Raw genomic sequence first — 16576 nt, forward strand, 5'->3', positions numbered from 1 at the left:
AATCTCCAAGAGCTTGAGAAGAGCTGGTTCCCTGTTCTGAAGTCCCAGGAACAAAAGGACTTCAACCCCAGCTTCCCCTGAGCTCTACTGAGAGAGTCCTGTCCTTCCTGGAGTGCTTGGCCCATGTGTGGTACCTGTGTTGGGAAGCTGGAAACTAAGCTTGAGAGACTTTGCTAAAGAAAAGTTATCGCATCGCTCGCTGCGGAGCGCATCACCAACAGTGCGAGAAGATTCCCGCTGCTGCGAAGGTCAAGATCGTCACAGCGCCTGTTGCCACTGTCAGAGCCGTTGCATCCTTCGTTTGCGGGACGCACCCGATCGGTGCGGGAAGTCTAACATCGCTGCGAGTGTCGTCGCAGAGCCTGTCGTCACTGGGTGAGATCGCCGCACCGCCTGCTTGCGGACTGCATCATGTCGCTGCGAGAGTCTTCGCCGAAGCCAACGCATCGAGGAGCTGCGAGAGAGAAGATCACCTCTGGTCCGCGCATCGTCGCCCCGGAGATCGTCGCACCTCCAAAGATCGTCACATCGTGCCTTTGCGAGAACAAACTTCCTACGGAACCTACGCACCGGAATCCATACAAGTGTCCTTCCTCCCCATACAGACCGTATTCGTCGCAACACGCCCGCTGCTGCAGCGGGGCTGTCGCAAACGCCTCCCCAGGGTCTCAGAAGCAACGCATCGCTTGTTTTCCACCGCACCAGCTTCTGCTTTTGGAACTTTGTCGCAGTTAAAGGTACTGTGAGCTAAACGTGATGCAACTGTGAACTTTTCACGTAACTGTGGATTATTTTATCGCAACCTAAAGAATTTCAACGCAACCTGAAGAATTTTTTATCGCAACCTTAAGAACTCTTTTGAAACCAAATTCTTGAACTGTGTATGTTGGATTTTTGTTGTTTTGGTCTTGTGTAGTTTAGATTAAATACCTTTATTTTTCTAAACTGTTGTGGAGTCAGTTTGTGGGGTTTTCACTGTGTTACTGTGAGTGTTGGTACAAATACTTTACACATTGCCTCTGGTTAGCCTAGACTGCTCGTGCCAAGCTACCTAGAGGGTGAGCAGGGGTTATCTCAGAGGGTTTCCTCCTTGCCCTGACTAGAAGCAAGGGTCCCTATTTGGACAGTGGTACCTACCTCTGCCAACTAGAGACCCCGTCCTACGAGAATCATCGCTATCACTATTGTGGGCCACTGCAGCTGAGGAGCTGTGGCCGCTGAGTGCCCGCATTTGCCGTCCTATGAGAATCATTGCTATCGCGGGCCGTTACAGCTGAGGAGCTGTGCCGCTAAGTGCCCGCATTTGCCATATTAGGAGAATCATCGCTACAGCTAGTGTGGGCCGCTGCAGCTGAGGAGCTGTGCCGCTGAGTGCCCGCCTTTGCCATACTACAAAAATCATCGCTAGCAATGTTGTGGGCCGCTGCAGCTGAGGAGATGTGCCTCTGAGTTCCCACCTTTAAGCCCCGTACTTGCACAGCTGTGAATCACTCAGTGCTAGCTGCATCGTCTAGGTCTGCGCAAATGCGCATATGGATTCTGCTGCATTGGCAGCTGCCCTGACACTTTGGACATAGGGCATTTTGAACCCCTTTGAGAAGGCCGGTTGGCCAGAGCGACTGTCAGGTTTGTAGGGCGCCAGGCCCTAATGTGATGGATGTGGTGCTAGGAAATGTGATTTATGTAGTATGATTTACACACCCTGTTTTATGCCTCTAAATGTGGTTTAGGATTGTGAGGTTTTGCATACTGTATTTATGTTTGAGTTATCCTCTACTGTGGTTTATGCTAGTGAGATTATTTCCTAAGGTGAGTTATGCTTAGGAGGTTATGGTCTAATATGTTTAGGCTTATGAGGTTGGCGCAGGATATATTTCACGCCTAATGTGATACAGTGGATAATATGATTTATGTTGCAGGATGATGCTGAGTCCAGTGTTTGCCATTAATTGCTGGTTGTGTTCCAAGCTTATTATATGTTCTCCGTTTACTAGATGGTTCTGACAGTGGTCCAAGTGGCCCTGTCATGTGTATATAATCCCCTGTAAATATTGCCTAGTGCCAGTCGGCACAGTGTATATTGTGTGATTACTATTCTAATGTATTTTATGATAATACAAAGGCTATTTTGTATATAACCTTGTGTGGAGTGCCTTTTGTGGTGTGCCTAGTATGTTGTTGCTTTGTGGGTTGCGCAAATGCTTTACACATGGCCTCCGGGATAAGCCTGACTGCTAGTGCCAAGCTACCAAGGGGGTGAGCAGGGGTTATCTTTGGCGTGTAACTTCCCTGCTCTGACTAGAGTTTCTGCCTGGATAAGGCTCAAGTCCTAGCCAACCTGAAATCCCATTTCTAACAAGTCTCATCTAAGGGCTCAATTGACATCCACCAGCTGGTTGGAGTCACGTGTTGGGAGCCTTCACTAAATATTCAGTGATGACAAAATAATCGTATTTCTTCCGGGAGCAGCGCACGTCCGTCTGACAGCTTCTTAGACGAGCAAACGTAAGACATTAAGTCCGAAATCATGGTAAGGTAGAAAAAGACAAAAAGCACACACTTCTTGGCAGCAGGGATGTCAGAGGTATATCACTGGATGTGATAAAATCTCTATTATAAATGCTGCAATCTTCCAACAAATGCTTGAACCATCCCTAGGAATGTGGCAAAGATAACTTAACAAACAGAAAAGTAAAGATGGGAGTTGGAATGTCAGCTGATCCAGTGTGAACAGGAAAGTATTGTCAAGAAGAGTGTGAATGGAGCTGCATTTGTTATATACTTCCTGAAGTGTTACCTTTATTACATACATCTTGAAGAGTTTCCTTTTTCATATACTTCCTGAAGAGTTACAGTTGTTATACACTTTGTAAAACTGAAGTGACAGCAGCATATCCTGATCATTTCTTTTTCCACAATGTCTTCTTGTTTAAATGAAATCTTGACTGTGCGTCTTCCTAAAGCTACACCTCTAGCGAATGGGTGTTCCGTGAGTGCCCTTTCTTTACTAAGTTATCACCTCCTTTTCTGAATTAAGATGTGGCATGCGCAATAGAACATTCAGTTAAATATCTGTGTATTGTGAAATATCTCTTGGTTACTTTAAAAAATGGTAAAGAAGAGATGGCTTTTACAAATAGTTAAATATTGTGTATTTACATTCTCTTACATTTCCATTTAGTGATTTTAAATCTCTTTACATCCAACAGGAAACCAACCTTGAATGCACAAATGATTGTGAATAATGACTTTAATCGTGTAAATGTGCAAAAAGCGGTCAGAAAAATTAGCTCCAATATTCAGGTAAAGAGCTGCACAGTCAGAGACTGAGGAACCTGAACATAAACTGATAGATCCTGGAAGAAGCAGTCACGAGCAATTCAGTGGATTTAAGAGTCTGAGCTGTGCACCTCTACGCCACAAGACGAAGAAATGACCTCTAGAAAATTAACGCAACAACAATAACTAACCACTGCCTGTATAAACAAGTCTCCAAGATTTAATGATTGGATCGGTGTGAGGTGGATACAGCATTGCTCTGTTTCCTGTAATGATGGTAGACCACCATTCAGTGTGCTACGCATATTGTAAACAATTTCTGGCTAAACCACAGGAGCAAGAGAAAAGCACAATGGAGTAGAGCCAGACAACTGAAGGATCTACTGATCTACTAGACTGTCCCAATTTGCATCGACCTGAAGGAAGACTAATCTTCACTCGTAAACATGCAAAACCATTATACAATCTAAAGACATAACCACATACAAAGAAGTTTTACTTGCCACAAGTATAATATATGTAATTGGTGAGTCTTGCATTTCGTTGTAAAATCTGAAATCAAGCATCCAAAATATCACACACATACAGGGAATGTGAGAATAACACAAGTGCTTTATCAACCGTGTTAGCTCCTCAGAAAACGCAGTACTCTGATGCAGACAAATATAAACCTGACCCAGAGACACTACCCAAGAAAGAAAAATCATTCAAAAGCAGCAAGAGCTTTAGTTTGTCATCACTACTAAAGAGCCATCAGCAAACACACACAGGAAAAGCAACGTGCAATTGCAATGAATGTGTGAAGAACTTTAGTCAGTTAGCACTCCTAAAAGATCATCAGCGGACACAAATGGGGGACAAACCATACCATTGCACTGAATGTGTGAAGAGCTTTCGTTGGTTATCACAACTCCAAATACATCAGCGAACACACACAGGGGAAAAACCGTACCATTGCAATGAATGTGTGAAGAAGTTCAGACAGTTATCAAATCTACGAACACATTTGCAAACACACACTGGGGAAAAACCATACCATTGCAATGAATCTGGAACTCGTTTTAGTGATTCCTCAACTCTCAGGATTCATCAGCGAACACACACAGGGGACAAACCATACGATTGCAGTGAATGTGTGAAGAGCTTTAGTGGGTTATCACATCTTAAGAGACATCAGCGAACACACACTGGGGAAAAACCATACCATTGCACTGAATGTGTGAAGAGCTTTAGTGAGTTATCACATCTACAAGTACATCAGCGAACACACACTGGGGAAAAACCATACCATTGCAGTGAATGTGGACGTAGTTTTAGTCATTCCTCAACTCTCAGGATTCATCAGCGAACACACACAGGGGAAAAACCATACCATTGCAATGAATGTGTGAAGAGCTTCAGTCGGTTATCACATCTACAAGAACATCAGCGAACACATACTGGGGAAAAACCATACCATTGCAATGAATGTGGAAGTAGTTTTAGTCAATCCTCAACTCTCAGGAAACATCAGCGAAAACACACGGGAAAAACCATCCCAGTGCAATGAATGTTTCAAGAGCTTCAGTCGGGTATCGAATCTCCAAAGACATCACAACACACACAGTTGAGAAATCAGTGAATGTTTGAAGAACTTCAGTCGTTTATCACACCTCAAAATACATCAGCGATCGCACACAGGGGAGAAACCATTCCATTGTAGCGAATGTGGAAGTAGTTGTAAGAAATCTTCAACATTATGGAATCCTCAGCGAACACACACTGGAGAAAAGCCATTCAAGTGCAGTGAGTGTGTGAAGTGCTTTAGTCAATTATCAGACCTACAAAGACATCAACGAACACACACAGGTGAAAATCCCTAACACTGCAATGAATGTGGAAGTAGTTTTGGTGACCCTTCAACATTAAGAAATCCTCAGCGAACACACTTAGGGGAAAAGCCATTCAAGTGCACTGAATGTGCGAAGAGCTTTAGTCGATTACCAATTCTACGAGGACATCAGCAAAAACATACAGGGGAGAAACCATACCATTGCAGTGGATTTGGAAGTAGTTGTGGAAAGGATTTTCAGCTAACTACTGGGATTAGTAATAAAACCTATAAACACAACACACTTGAATACGTTTAACGAGCAAAGACTGGAGAATATTTGTAGCTGGCTTTGGTGTTCGGCCATTTTGTACAACAACTGGTTCATTGACCGCTGCTAGAGAACAACGTCCAAAGGCACAAGAAGTCAAAGTAGGAAAATGTGACCTGTAACTCTGAGAGTTAATGCTTGCAGTGCACAACGTTTATCCGAAGCCCTGACGCGGGGAAAAAGGATGCTCATTTCGATCATCACATAGGTAAAAGCACCCACCATAGTGGCACATCCCCAGAGGTGTCCAATATCAAGCTGGTCCCTTGGGAAATTTGCTGGCTCACCACTGACTATGTAAATTATTTACAGTGAAATTAATTGTATATGAATATATTTTAGACGTGTCTTATTTACAGAGAATCACCCAACCAACTCTTAACTGGTGAAAGGACAGAATCTGTGCATGATGGCAAAATTATTGATCGGAGAGAGAACTGTTGAAAAGTTTAGTTCTGAATAGGTTTCTGAAAGGTTGAGAGTTAGGTAAAGATTGAATCTTGAGCAGTAAAAAATTCCAGCTCTTAGAGTCTTCAACTATCGACTCCCTGCTTTACATTTCTTGAACCTTGGCTCTGGGGAAAAAAATCTGGATTCAGGAGTAAAGGAACACAAAAGATACTGAATTTTGACACAAATGATATTCAGGTTTGTTTTTACATGTAAAAAGAAACTCTTGTTTTATAAACCGCCGGTGAATGAATGGGCATAAAAAGTGCTGCCTCGTGAGAAAACAGTGAAACTTTGTGATGCAGTTGGGACGTCTTCAGACCACAAATAAGATAGATCGTAGCATTCTGACTCATCTCTAATGTGCTTTTGTGTTGCTGGAGCTGACAAATAAACAGTGCTCTCATAGCCCAGCCTTGTGTAGAGTAAGGAGTTCACCAATATAATATGCATATCAGAAGAAAGGATACATCTTCAGTAGCTCCAGATAGTAGAAACTAATGCTTTCCACCGAGGTCATTTTAACAAAGTGCTGAGTCCGGGAAGTTCTTCCTGCTGCCGAGTATCATCACTACCGCCACCACCCAGCCAGTGAGGAACAGCAACAAGACTGCTGTTCATCATACCCATGCTTATACATAACACACTAGAGGGGTTTGCTCCAGGTTCAAACTCACTTTACTTTCATGTTAACAGCAACAAGTTCTAAACTGAACAAATTATATTTACGAACAAGTAGTTTGTACGGCCATTAGTGCCATAATACATTCTAAACCCAATACTTTATGAATCGGTATTAATGATACATAACCAAACATCTAAACACCACCTATGTATGGACATCCAAGAGCCTTTAAAAACCACACTACAGAGGTGTGTACCAGGATTAAATTCAATTTACTGTAACGTTAACATGAACTAAATTATGATACAGCATGAACAATCATGAGACTATTAAATGTACACAATGATGACTAGATTTTAAATATTTCTCACAAGTGTATGTTTTGATTTGTAATAAAACAAAAAATGTATTTGAATTCATGGTATTTGAGTGCTGATTGCATGGAAAGAGATGTTAAATGTGATTTCTTCCCTAAACTATAAAGATAATTTGTGATGTCAGCAAGAAGCCTAGTTTATTTGGCAATAGAGGGGTCAAACCTCCATAGCATGACTGCTTTCAGCTGGGAGTCTAGCGCAGGTGGTATCAGAGTGGACTATTCTCCCCAGTGTGCCTTCTCTCAGAGTGAGAGGCAGTTCTTTGCTTGCGACGGTACCACCTCTGCATCTGTGTTAATGAAGAGAGAAGTGCTACCTGTAATACTGAGATCTGGGCTTCACTCCTGTGTTAGGAACTTAAGTCAGTCGTTTTTACCCAATAAATACCAGATTTATTTTGGAAAACGTAAAATGTGTGTATAGTGGCATTCCTCTGGTTAATAATCCATAAAAATGCTACCGAATGATGAGTACTTGAAAGCATACTCCCATACGAGGGATTTAAATATGCATTTGTCACATGCAAAATTGACTTACATTTTTATTTGAAGGTTCTTATATAGCACTTCTTTATCTAATAATGCCTGATGGGTTTTCTCCGAGAGCCCCTTCTCCTTAGGAAGAAGTTTTTTTTTCGTTCACAGACCCAATGTGATCTCCAATAGAAAGATGACAGTCTCTCCAACTCTAAACCGGGCTGGTGGGAGGACCGGTGGTTTGGCTGGTACAACGCTAGGTTGTATTTTTGATAGAGTGCTCTGTCTGCCACAACCTGAATCCTGCCTGTCTTTCTTTAGTGATTTTTAGGTCATTTACAATACCAATAGCTCAAACTTTCCTAATGCGAGACCTATTGCATTGCAAATGCTTGTTCTATTTTGAGTTACATTTGAAGACTGTCCCCCTCATGTATAGTTTGACAATGTGTCCACGGTCTGCCAGAGGAGCATGTTTACCAACTTCCACTACACCATTACACTAGCGTCCCCCATGTTTAGCGACCTCCACCAACCTGGCCATCCCTGTGACTTCAGAGGAGCAACAGGAGCTCCTCTAAAAGCACGTAAAGTTTGCTGAGTGGCTGCCATGTTTCACACGGGTGCCCAGCAGACTTTTTTGTTTTACTCCTAAAGTGAGAGTTTGTTTTTTGGAAAAATAATGTGCTTGCTACACTGAGAGCTTTCCACAAGGGAGTCTGGGTCATATTTCCTAGGTTTTTTTGTTTGAGACTGCCTATCTTTTCATAGTGTTCCTGGAGAGAAAGAAGTAGGTCAGAATGCCTACCATTTGTAGGGCAGACGGTCTTCCATTATTGTTTCCTGAAAGAGCCTTATTTGTGCAGTTTCTCGTAATTTGTAAAAACCGTTATATCTGAAGGTTCTCCTTCGAGACCTTGGTTGGAAGCTTGCAGCATTGTGCCAGCTGTTGTGTACAAATGTTGTGTAAAATCAATGCGCCACCCTCCGAGCCTGTGCTGTTGAATTGAATGATATCTAAAAGTAGTGTGCAGCCCTCTTAGACTGCATATGGCTTGTGCAAACCCATTGTGTCTCCAAACACTTGCTGCTGACTGCGGTGTCTTAGTGTCCATGTTCTACCTGGGATTTTATCTGTTTGTCACCATCATTATGAGACGCAGGAGCTGCAGAAAGAAGGGCATGAGGATTCACTAATTTGTTGTTATTAAAATGTTACAAGATCACAATGCCCATTCGCAATTAGTCAAATTGACACACTCAGTTAAATGCTGTGCTCTGTCTCTATTGTGGCAAATATTTTAAGCTACCTAGCATCTTCATGTAAGTCTTACAGAATGGTGCACACACAGATCGACCATTGTGGACACCTCACTTTATTAATGGGAAACAAGTGCGGGACCATCCATTAATTCGACTATTTAAAATGGAATGAGGATAAGCATACCTCCTTTACTGACATATCAGATGTTATGATGTGGTAACATAGTCTTTATTGTGTTAAATGCCCTATTCAGACCACTGACCTGTGTGAGAGAGTTTGCTGCACACTGAGAGGAGAAGCGCAGGAGCGCTATCACCACCCAACGACCGCCACCGCTACCTCCAGCTGCGCTGCCGCCTCGGGACTACCAATCCCGGCATCCCTTGCGGCGGCGCCTAGCCCTGACGCGTTTGCAGCGTCAGGAGGGGCTTCAAGAGAGCTGTGCCCTCGGTGGAGCGGGGGAACCACTATTCAGACCACTTACCAGTGTGAGAGAATTTGCTGCACACTGAGAGGAGAAGCGCAGGAGCGCTATCACCACCCAACGACCGCCACCGCTACCTTCAGCTGCGCTGCCGCCTCGGGACTACAAATCCCGGCATCCCTTGCGGCAGCGCCTAGCCCTGACGCGTTTGCAGCGTCAGGAGGGGCTTCAAGAGAGCTGTGCCCTCGGTGGAGCGGGGGAACCACTATTCAGACCACGTACCTGTGTGAGAGAGTTTGCTGCACACTGAGAGGAGAAGCGCAGGAGCGCTATCACCACCCAACGACTGCCACCGCTACCTCCAGCTGCGCTGCCGCCTCGGGACTACCAATCCCGGCATCCCTTGTGGCGGCGCCTAGCCCTGACGCGTTTTCAGCGTCAGGAGGGGCTTCAAGAGAGATGTGCCCTCCGCGTTGCGGGACGCCGGGCGAAGCCCGGGCAAAGGGCGGGCCCTCTACGGCCCTCATCGGCAGGAAGAGTCAGGGACAGGGCCTGGAACGCTGCCCAAAACACCATTTGTGAGTTTGTACCAAATACACCTAACACTGCAATTATAGGAAAGTCATCCTGTGTAACAGTATTGTACGGTATAACTTGGGGGTAACCGGTGTTACAATCTCCTAATATGTCGAAGTCAAAAACGACTCAAGCTATTAATACTCTCGACAATTATATGGTCCAGGTTGTTGCAAAAATAAACAGTGATAGGAGATCCTCACTGGGGTTGAGCCTTTCCCCTGTACTGCCATCACCTGATAATATGCCTCCAGACATACCTGACCTTGATATTAGCAATGAGGTTTTTCAGCAACCTGAGAATAACCCATTAACCCAGCTATTAGTAGCTATAGCTGACTCAGACGCTGAGAGTATACCTGATGAAGACATAGTATTGTTAGAAGAGGAGCCCCCAGCACCGGTACCAGCCCCAAGAGTTGCTAAGGGGGGGGGAAAGAGTCTTCCAAAACGGGGCGGGCTTCGCTCAAGAAAAAAAAACGCTCAGATGTATCCCCACCGAAAAGTACTGGAGAAGATGTAAGGGGAATCTCTGGGGGGAAGTTACTTTTGGACGAAGATCAATTTTAAAAACTGTTAAACGCCCTAGATAATAAAATCAAGACCATAACTAAACCCCTTCTATGCAAAATAGATCACCTCACTGAAGAGGTGAACAGGTTGGGGGGACTTTTGCAAAAATCATTAAAGGAAGCAGCAAAAAATCCTAAGCAGGAAACACTTAGAGTCGAGTAAAAAAAAACACAGACAGCACCCAGGACAGAACCCTTGGAAAATACTCCCCTTATTCCTATGCCATCTAACGATATAGGGGGGGGATCCCAGGAGACTGGGTACTAATATCGGTGATTCTGAAAGGCCAAGGCAATGGGACAGGCTGGTAGACTCCAATATAGAGAAGGGACCAGTAGAATTAATTGTAGAGGCATCTCCCCTAGTACTGGTCCTGGCGAATGTCCCACTCCTAGAATCTGGGCAAGTAGAGAACTCATCATCCCTAATAAATAAATCATTGCACTGGCTAGATAGGAACATGGCCTTTTCTCCGGAGGGCATGGACCAGTTGGCACAAGAAGTTGTGAAGGCTAGAAGAGTAGAATGGATCGGGGGTGGTAATAAAAAATTTAGAGGGGATTGTGTGGTGCTACATTTTTCTGATCCTGAAGTGCTGCCAAACATTCTAGCAAACATATATCCTCCCCAGCGCAGATCTACAGAGATAGTTCCTCTAACGCTAGATTTTTTCTATGCAAAGAAAGGGAACACTCTAAATCCCACAGTACTTAGAACAAAATGGAATCCTGTGGTAAGGAAAGGCAAACCCCTTGGTATAAGAAGTAATTGGGGCATGCCGATGGAAAATAGATACTCTGCCCTTTCTGATCTCAACGAGTGTGACTGACTGAATGGGCGGATGAGTGCAGTCAAGGGAAACATAGTTGGGATCCAAGAGGGGGAAACTGGTATTGCTAAGAAGCTTATTGTCACTAACTCTAGTAATGGGAGGACACCCTGTCGTACGGGGGTTCATTCTTGTACTATGGAGCACTTGGCTCCCACTCCCCGCATTATTGAAAATAGCAGGGCAACTAGCCCCCCTCCTACTCTGGCCCAACCCCTGCATGCCCAATATGTATCACCACCGAACGTGAGGGTTAGCCCGTTGAAGGAAGGTCTTAAATTCCTATCCTGGAATCTGGCGGGAATCTTTAACAAACTAGATTCCCCAGATTGGTGCGAATTTATTGACCTCCATGATGTAATTATGTTCCAGGAAACCTGGGCAGTGATCCCTGCCCATCGTCAGGGTTTTTTAAATTTCTTTGTCCCTGCGAAAAAGCATCCAAAAGGGCAGCCCTCAGGGGGACTAATCACATGGGTACGCCAATCATAACAATGTACCATTAGAGCGAGACCCGTTAATAATTGTGACTTACTGCCAATTGTGATAACCTGGGCTGATGGCCAGGAGATGGCCCTCTATAACATATATGCCAGGGGAACAATAGGGGGTAAAGCTTCAGAGGTGGTAGTAACACTTGATAACGATCTGGAGCATCTACCAACGCATATCACTATCCTAGTGGGGGGAGACATGAACACTACATTCGAACCACTAGGCCAGGGGGATAATGAAATGTCCCTGGAGGAAGATACTAAATGGGGAATTCCCCAATTGGATTTACCCGTGGTAAAGAAATGGTCTGAAGTGGCAGTACAAGTAAAGAGTTTGTGTTTGGCCAGGGGGTTGAGGGCAGCAAATGGCCGCACCCCTTCAGACCTTCAGGGTGTTCATACCTTTGACAACACAAGGGCAAGCAGTCGGATAGATTACATCCTTGTAGATGTCAGAGATTGGCATAAGATGATAGATATGAGAGTGACACCTAGATTGGAGAGTGACCACAACCCGTTGTGCTTGCTCTTCAAATTGGACCAAGGAGTAATATTGCCAAATCCTGAAAGGGGCGTCATGCCACTACATATTATTTCAACCAACAACCAACGCCATGTCAAATGGGCAACTCTGTTGGACAAGCCAGGGAAAATGCAGGATTTATTGGAGGTTGTTGCAAATGAGGTTAGCAGCTTGCAGGATCATTGTAATGCGCCAAATTTTAATAAATGAATCGAAGAGTCACACGTCAAGTTTTTTTCCAAAATACAGGGGTTCTTTTAAAAAAAAGTTTATCAGGGAAAGGGTGCTTGTCCTCGTAGAAATAAAGGATGGTATGACCATTCTTGTAGAAAGGCACGGCAGAACCTCAGCCAAGCGCTGAGGAGTAAAGAAGGAGTGTTGAAGGCCAGGGACGACTATAGAAAAGCTCAAGCTAGGGCAAAAAGGCTGTGGGACGAAAATCAATGGCTAGATCTAAAAAAAGCCTGCGCAGCTAAACAGCAAAAAGAGTTTTGGGCTATCTTAAAATGGGGTAGGGGGGGAATTGCAGATTGTCCAAACAATTATGTGGCTAAGGAAGCATGGGTGGATTTCTTCAAACCGCAATATGCTGATAACTCGCCTCCGGGCTGCCACCCGCCCCCCAAAATGGTATTCTATAGTTATGAAGTATTCACATTGGGGGATGTAAATGTAGCATTGGACGGGTGACCAGAGGTAGGGCTCCAGGAATTGATGGAATACCGGCAGATGTATTTTTATCCGACCGGGCTAACTGGTGTCAATATTTTGTTTGGCTTGTAAACTCCATCGCTCAAGGAGCTGCGATACCAGTTTCATGGAAGGGCGCAGAGATCATTCCAGTTTTCAAAAAAGGGGACAAGGCCTTACCAAGTAATTATAGACCCATCAGCCTTATCGACTCTGCACAAAAGCTGATGGGTAGAATGATACAAAATAAAATACAAACTTGGATAGATGATAATGATATCCTCTCCCCGTACCAAGCTGACTTCCGCCCCCTAACTAGCTCTGTCGACCAGGTATTCCATTTTTTAACCCTTTACTGGAAAAACGTGACCTTGACAAATGGCCCATTATATGCCGTTTTTGTCGACTTAAAGTCAGCATTTGACTTGGTACCTCGTCAAAAACTATGGATTGTTCTTAGCGAGCTTGGAATCAGCCCGGAATTATTGACATTGTTAGTGCGTATGCACGAAAATAACTACGCCAGGATTAGGTGGGGTGCACAGGGGGACGTCACTGATTCTTTCCCTGTGGAGCGTGGGGTGAGACAGGGATGCGTCATGGCCCCCGCCTTATTCTCCCTTTATATCAACGGCGTAGTAGACCATCTAAAGAAATCACCAACTGATGCCCCTATGCTAAATGGGGAGCGGGTTCCAGTATTAATGTTTGCTGATGACACTTTACTGGTCTCGCGGACCCCTAGCAGATTACAAAAGACAATTGAAGCATTTGGAGATTTCTGTCGGATTCGGGGCCTGGAATTAAACACTACAAAGACCAAGTTCATGAACCTAAATCCTGCTAAGCAATTCAAGGGCAAAATAAATTTTAATGGGTCTGTTCTGGAAGAGGTGAATGCTTTCACTTACCTTGGTATTTCCTTGCAGGGTAGTATGAACTGGAAATCACACATTGATTCTGTGGTCTTAAAGTTCCATCAGCTGGCTGGGGCCATAGCACAAAAATATAAATCTTCGCTAACAAAACCCATCCAGCCTATTATGGAGATTTATAGTATGAAAGTGCTGGGTGCCTGCCTTTATGGATCAGAGCTATGGGGCTTTGCCAATTTGAGTGTCTTGGCTATTGCAGAGAACAAATTCCTTCGCCGGTTGGTTGGTGTCCCGCAGAGCACTCCATCGATCCCACTCCTATATGATCTAGGGAGGAAAAAGATCGAGGATATGGCTCGATTGCGCCCACTTTTATATTGGAGGCGCATAAAGACAACACCTGAACTGGACCATTATGCATCTGCTCTCATGGACATTATTAGCTCTGACCGGTTCCATAAAATAACTTGGCTTAAAGAAATTAGGAACTTGCTACAAAAACTGCATTTAGACCACTTATGGACTACTACTGACCCTTCCGCCTTTCCATCTAAGGTGTTGTTGAAAAAAATGTATTGGGACATGGTACACCAATCGGTTTTAATTTCCAATCAACCCTCTATGTTGACATCCCAGTATTTGGAGACCAAATTAGCCCCAAACTGTGAACAGTACTGGGATCTGATCACAAAACCCTTGGACAGAAAGCTGTATTTTCAGTTCAGAGTTGGTTGCCTACCTCTAAATGTTTTTACTTTAAAATGGTCACCAAGTAATGTTAATACATGTTGCTACTGCAAGGTCCACGTTGAGGATATTCCACACTTTTTGTTTGTATGCCCCCTGTATGCTGCTCCAAGAAGTAGATGGCTAAAACCAGTGTGCAAGAATTTGGGGATAAGAAAATACCTAGAAGCACTGAGAATATTAAGATCAAATTGTGCCCCCAATCTTGCAATTGCCCTAGCCAAATATTTGGGTTGGGCCTGGATCATCCGCACCCGCACTTTAACTGCGATTAATCATGAATGATGAAAAGTTTTTTGTTTTAAGCTAGATTTATCTTTTATGTATTAGACATAGTGACCCTGTACTTTTAAACTGTATAAATTCCTTCTAGAGGAAAGAATTCGCCAGCATTTTGTATTTAATGTGTATCTTAAATTGATCTTAACTTAGTATAGTAATTATTTATGTTTAGAATAGGGATAAAATGCTTTTATGACAATGCTGTCGAATAAAGTATTGAAACTCGGTTAAATGCCTGGCCTGAGAATCCCGATCTCTCTCTGATGGGTCTATCAAGTCTAATTGGCCATGCTTTTGCGTTTCAGACAACAATCCTTTTGGATGTGTTGGCTAGTCAGTGTTCTCCTGGAATGCTGTTCTCAATTTCCAGCTGTACAAAACATTTTTAACACCAGTGGATTATCCTCCCTTTCCTGAGCGACCAAATCTCTGTGTAGCTACATGTCTTAAAGACTAGGAAGCTTGAACATCTGGTCTCAAAATGCTTATTTAATTTAGGAAACTGCATTGTCCTCTATCCTAAAGCACATATATTTCATTAGAACAATCTTCAATCACAAAAATACAAATACATATATTACTAAACATTGTTTACATGATTATATAGTTATCACAAACAATATTATTTTCCCAACCACCACCAGCCGGCAGTGCACGCTTCCACCAGGCACACACACACCACCAGCCGGCAGTGCACACTTCCACCAGGCACACACACACCACCAGCCCAAAGTAACATCAATAAGGTTTTTACCAGGGGCGGGCGCTTCAGGGGTCGAGCGACCGGCCGTGGATTCAATCAGACCTCCAGAAGCTTTGATCAAAGTGGACGTGGCGGAGCCCAGCGATCCAACCTCTACTCCACTCGAAACCGTGGTGGCAGAGGCAGGCAGCACAAGGAAGGGTATTGAGGACAGAAAAACAGCAGCGATGCCTCCTATTCAGGTAAACCTGATTCAGTGTGGAGGTCACAGTGGGAGGCTGGATTGCCTTGTTTCTACACAGGTGGGAGAGTTTGACGAGCGACCCGTGGGTACTTCGGACAGTACAAGGTTTACAGATTGAATGTTTTATGCGGCCCTACAACATACACCAACCTCTACATTTTTCCAGTGCAGTTACTGCTGGGTAGGTGCGTAATTCAGATGAGACAGGTGTTTGTACACAGTCCTCAGGCCTCCATGTTTTACATGAGGTGTAATGCTTCGCCAACTATGATTCAGAAAGAGTATCATTTTAACCCCAGCGACTGATGTGTTTGTGTTTTTTGGGGCTTTTCATAATCTGGGTAGCTCTGTCTTACTAGAGAGAGTGAGGGATGTGGCAGCCGCTGGTTTAAAGACGAGCGGTTGAATCTGCAGCGGAAAAACCTATTCAACTCCAATCTAACTCCTCAGCTGACACCCATACTACAAATCGTATAAACTAAAGATACAAACCAAGATCAGGCTGCAATAAACAATAGCGTCACTCTGATTGAATGCTGGATGCATCACAACATCGCGGCAGACACTTATTGACTGTAACTCATGCCACGCTTAGGAGGTGAGAGATGAGTGTGTCAGTCCATCGTTCAGGAGGAAGAGAAGGTTGGACTTTGTAGGTACACTTGGGAGAGAAATGAGTCTGTCAATCCATTGTTCATGAGGAAGAGAAGCTTGTACTTTTAGGAGTCTACTTCATAGCCAAGATGCACATGAAGACCTGGAGATGCGTTTTTAAATGTGGTGCATTTTCCTTGTTAGCGCCGGGCGCCGCTTTTAAAAGGTGTGCCAGGTGCAACCCGGGAAAGCGCCTTCTTATGTTCAATGGGCTGCCCCCCGGGGCAGCTGCAAACTCGTGCTGCCTTGGGGGCTTCGCATTCAGTGAAATACAGCGCAGCTTTGAAGCAGCCATCCTGTGTTTCACTAGACAGGTGGCAACCCCCCTGCACTTTTAAGAGGGGAAAGAG

At 44.2% G+C, this 16576-nt stretch overlaps 1 protein-coding gene across 1 annotated transcript in view; it reads right to left on the reverse strand.

The window, feature by feature from the left end:
• Positions 1 to 16576, reverse strand: part of LOC144805587 (uncharacterized) — a 436700-nt gene that overhangs the window by 18720 nt on the left and 401404 nt on the right. The gene's annotated exons all lie outside the window — the stretch shown is intronic.

The sequence above is a fragment of the Lissotriton helveticus genome (genome assembly GCF_964261635.1).
Source record: "Lissotriton helveticus chromosome 1_1 unlocalized genomic scaffold, aLisHel1.1 SUPER_1_unloc_15, whole genome shotgun sequence".
NCBI lineage: Eukaryota > Metazoa > Chordata > Amphibia > Caudata > Salamandridae > Lissotriton > Lissotriton helveticus.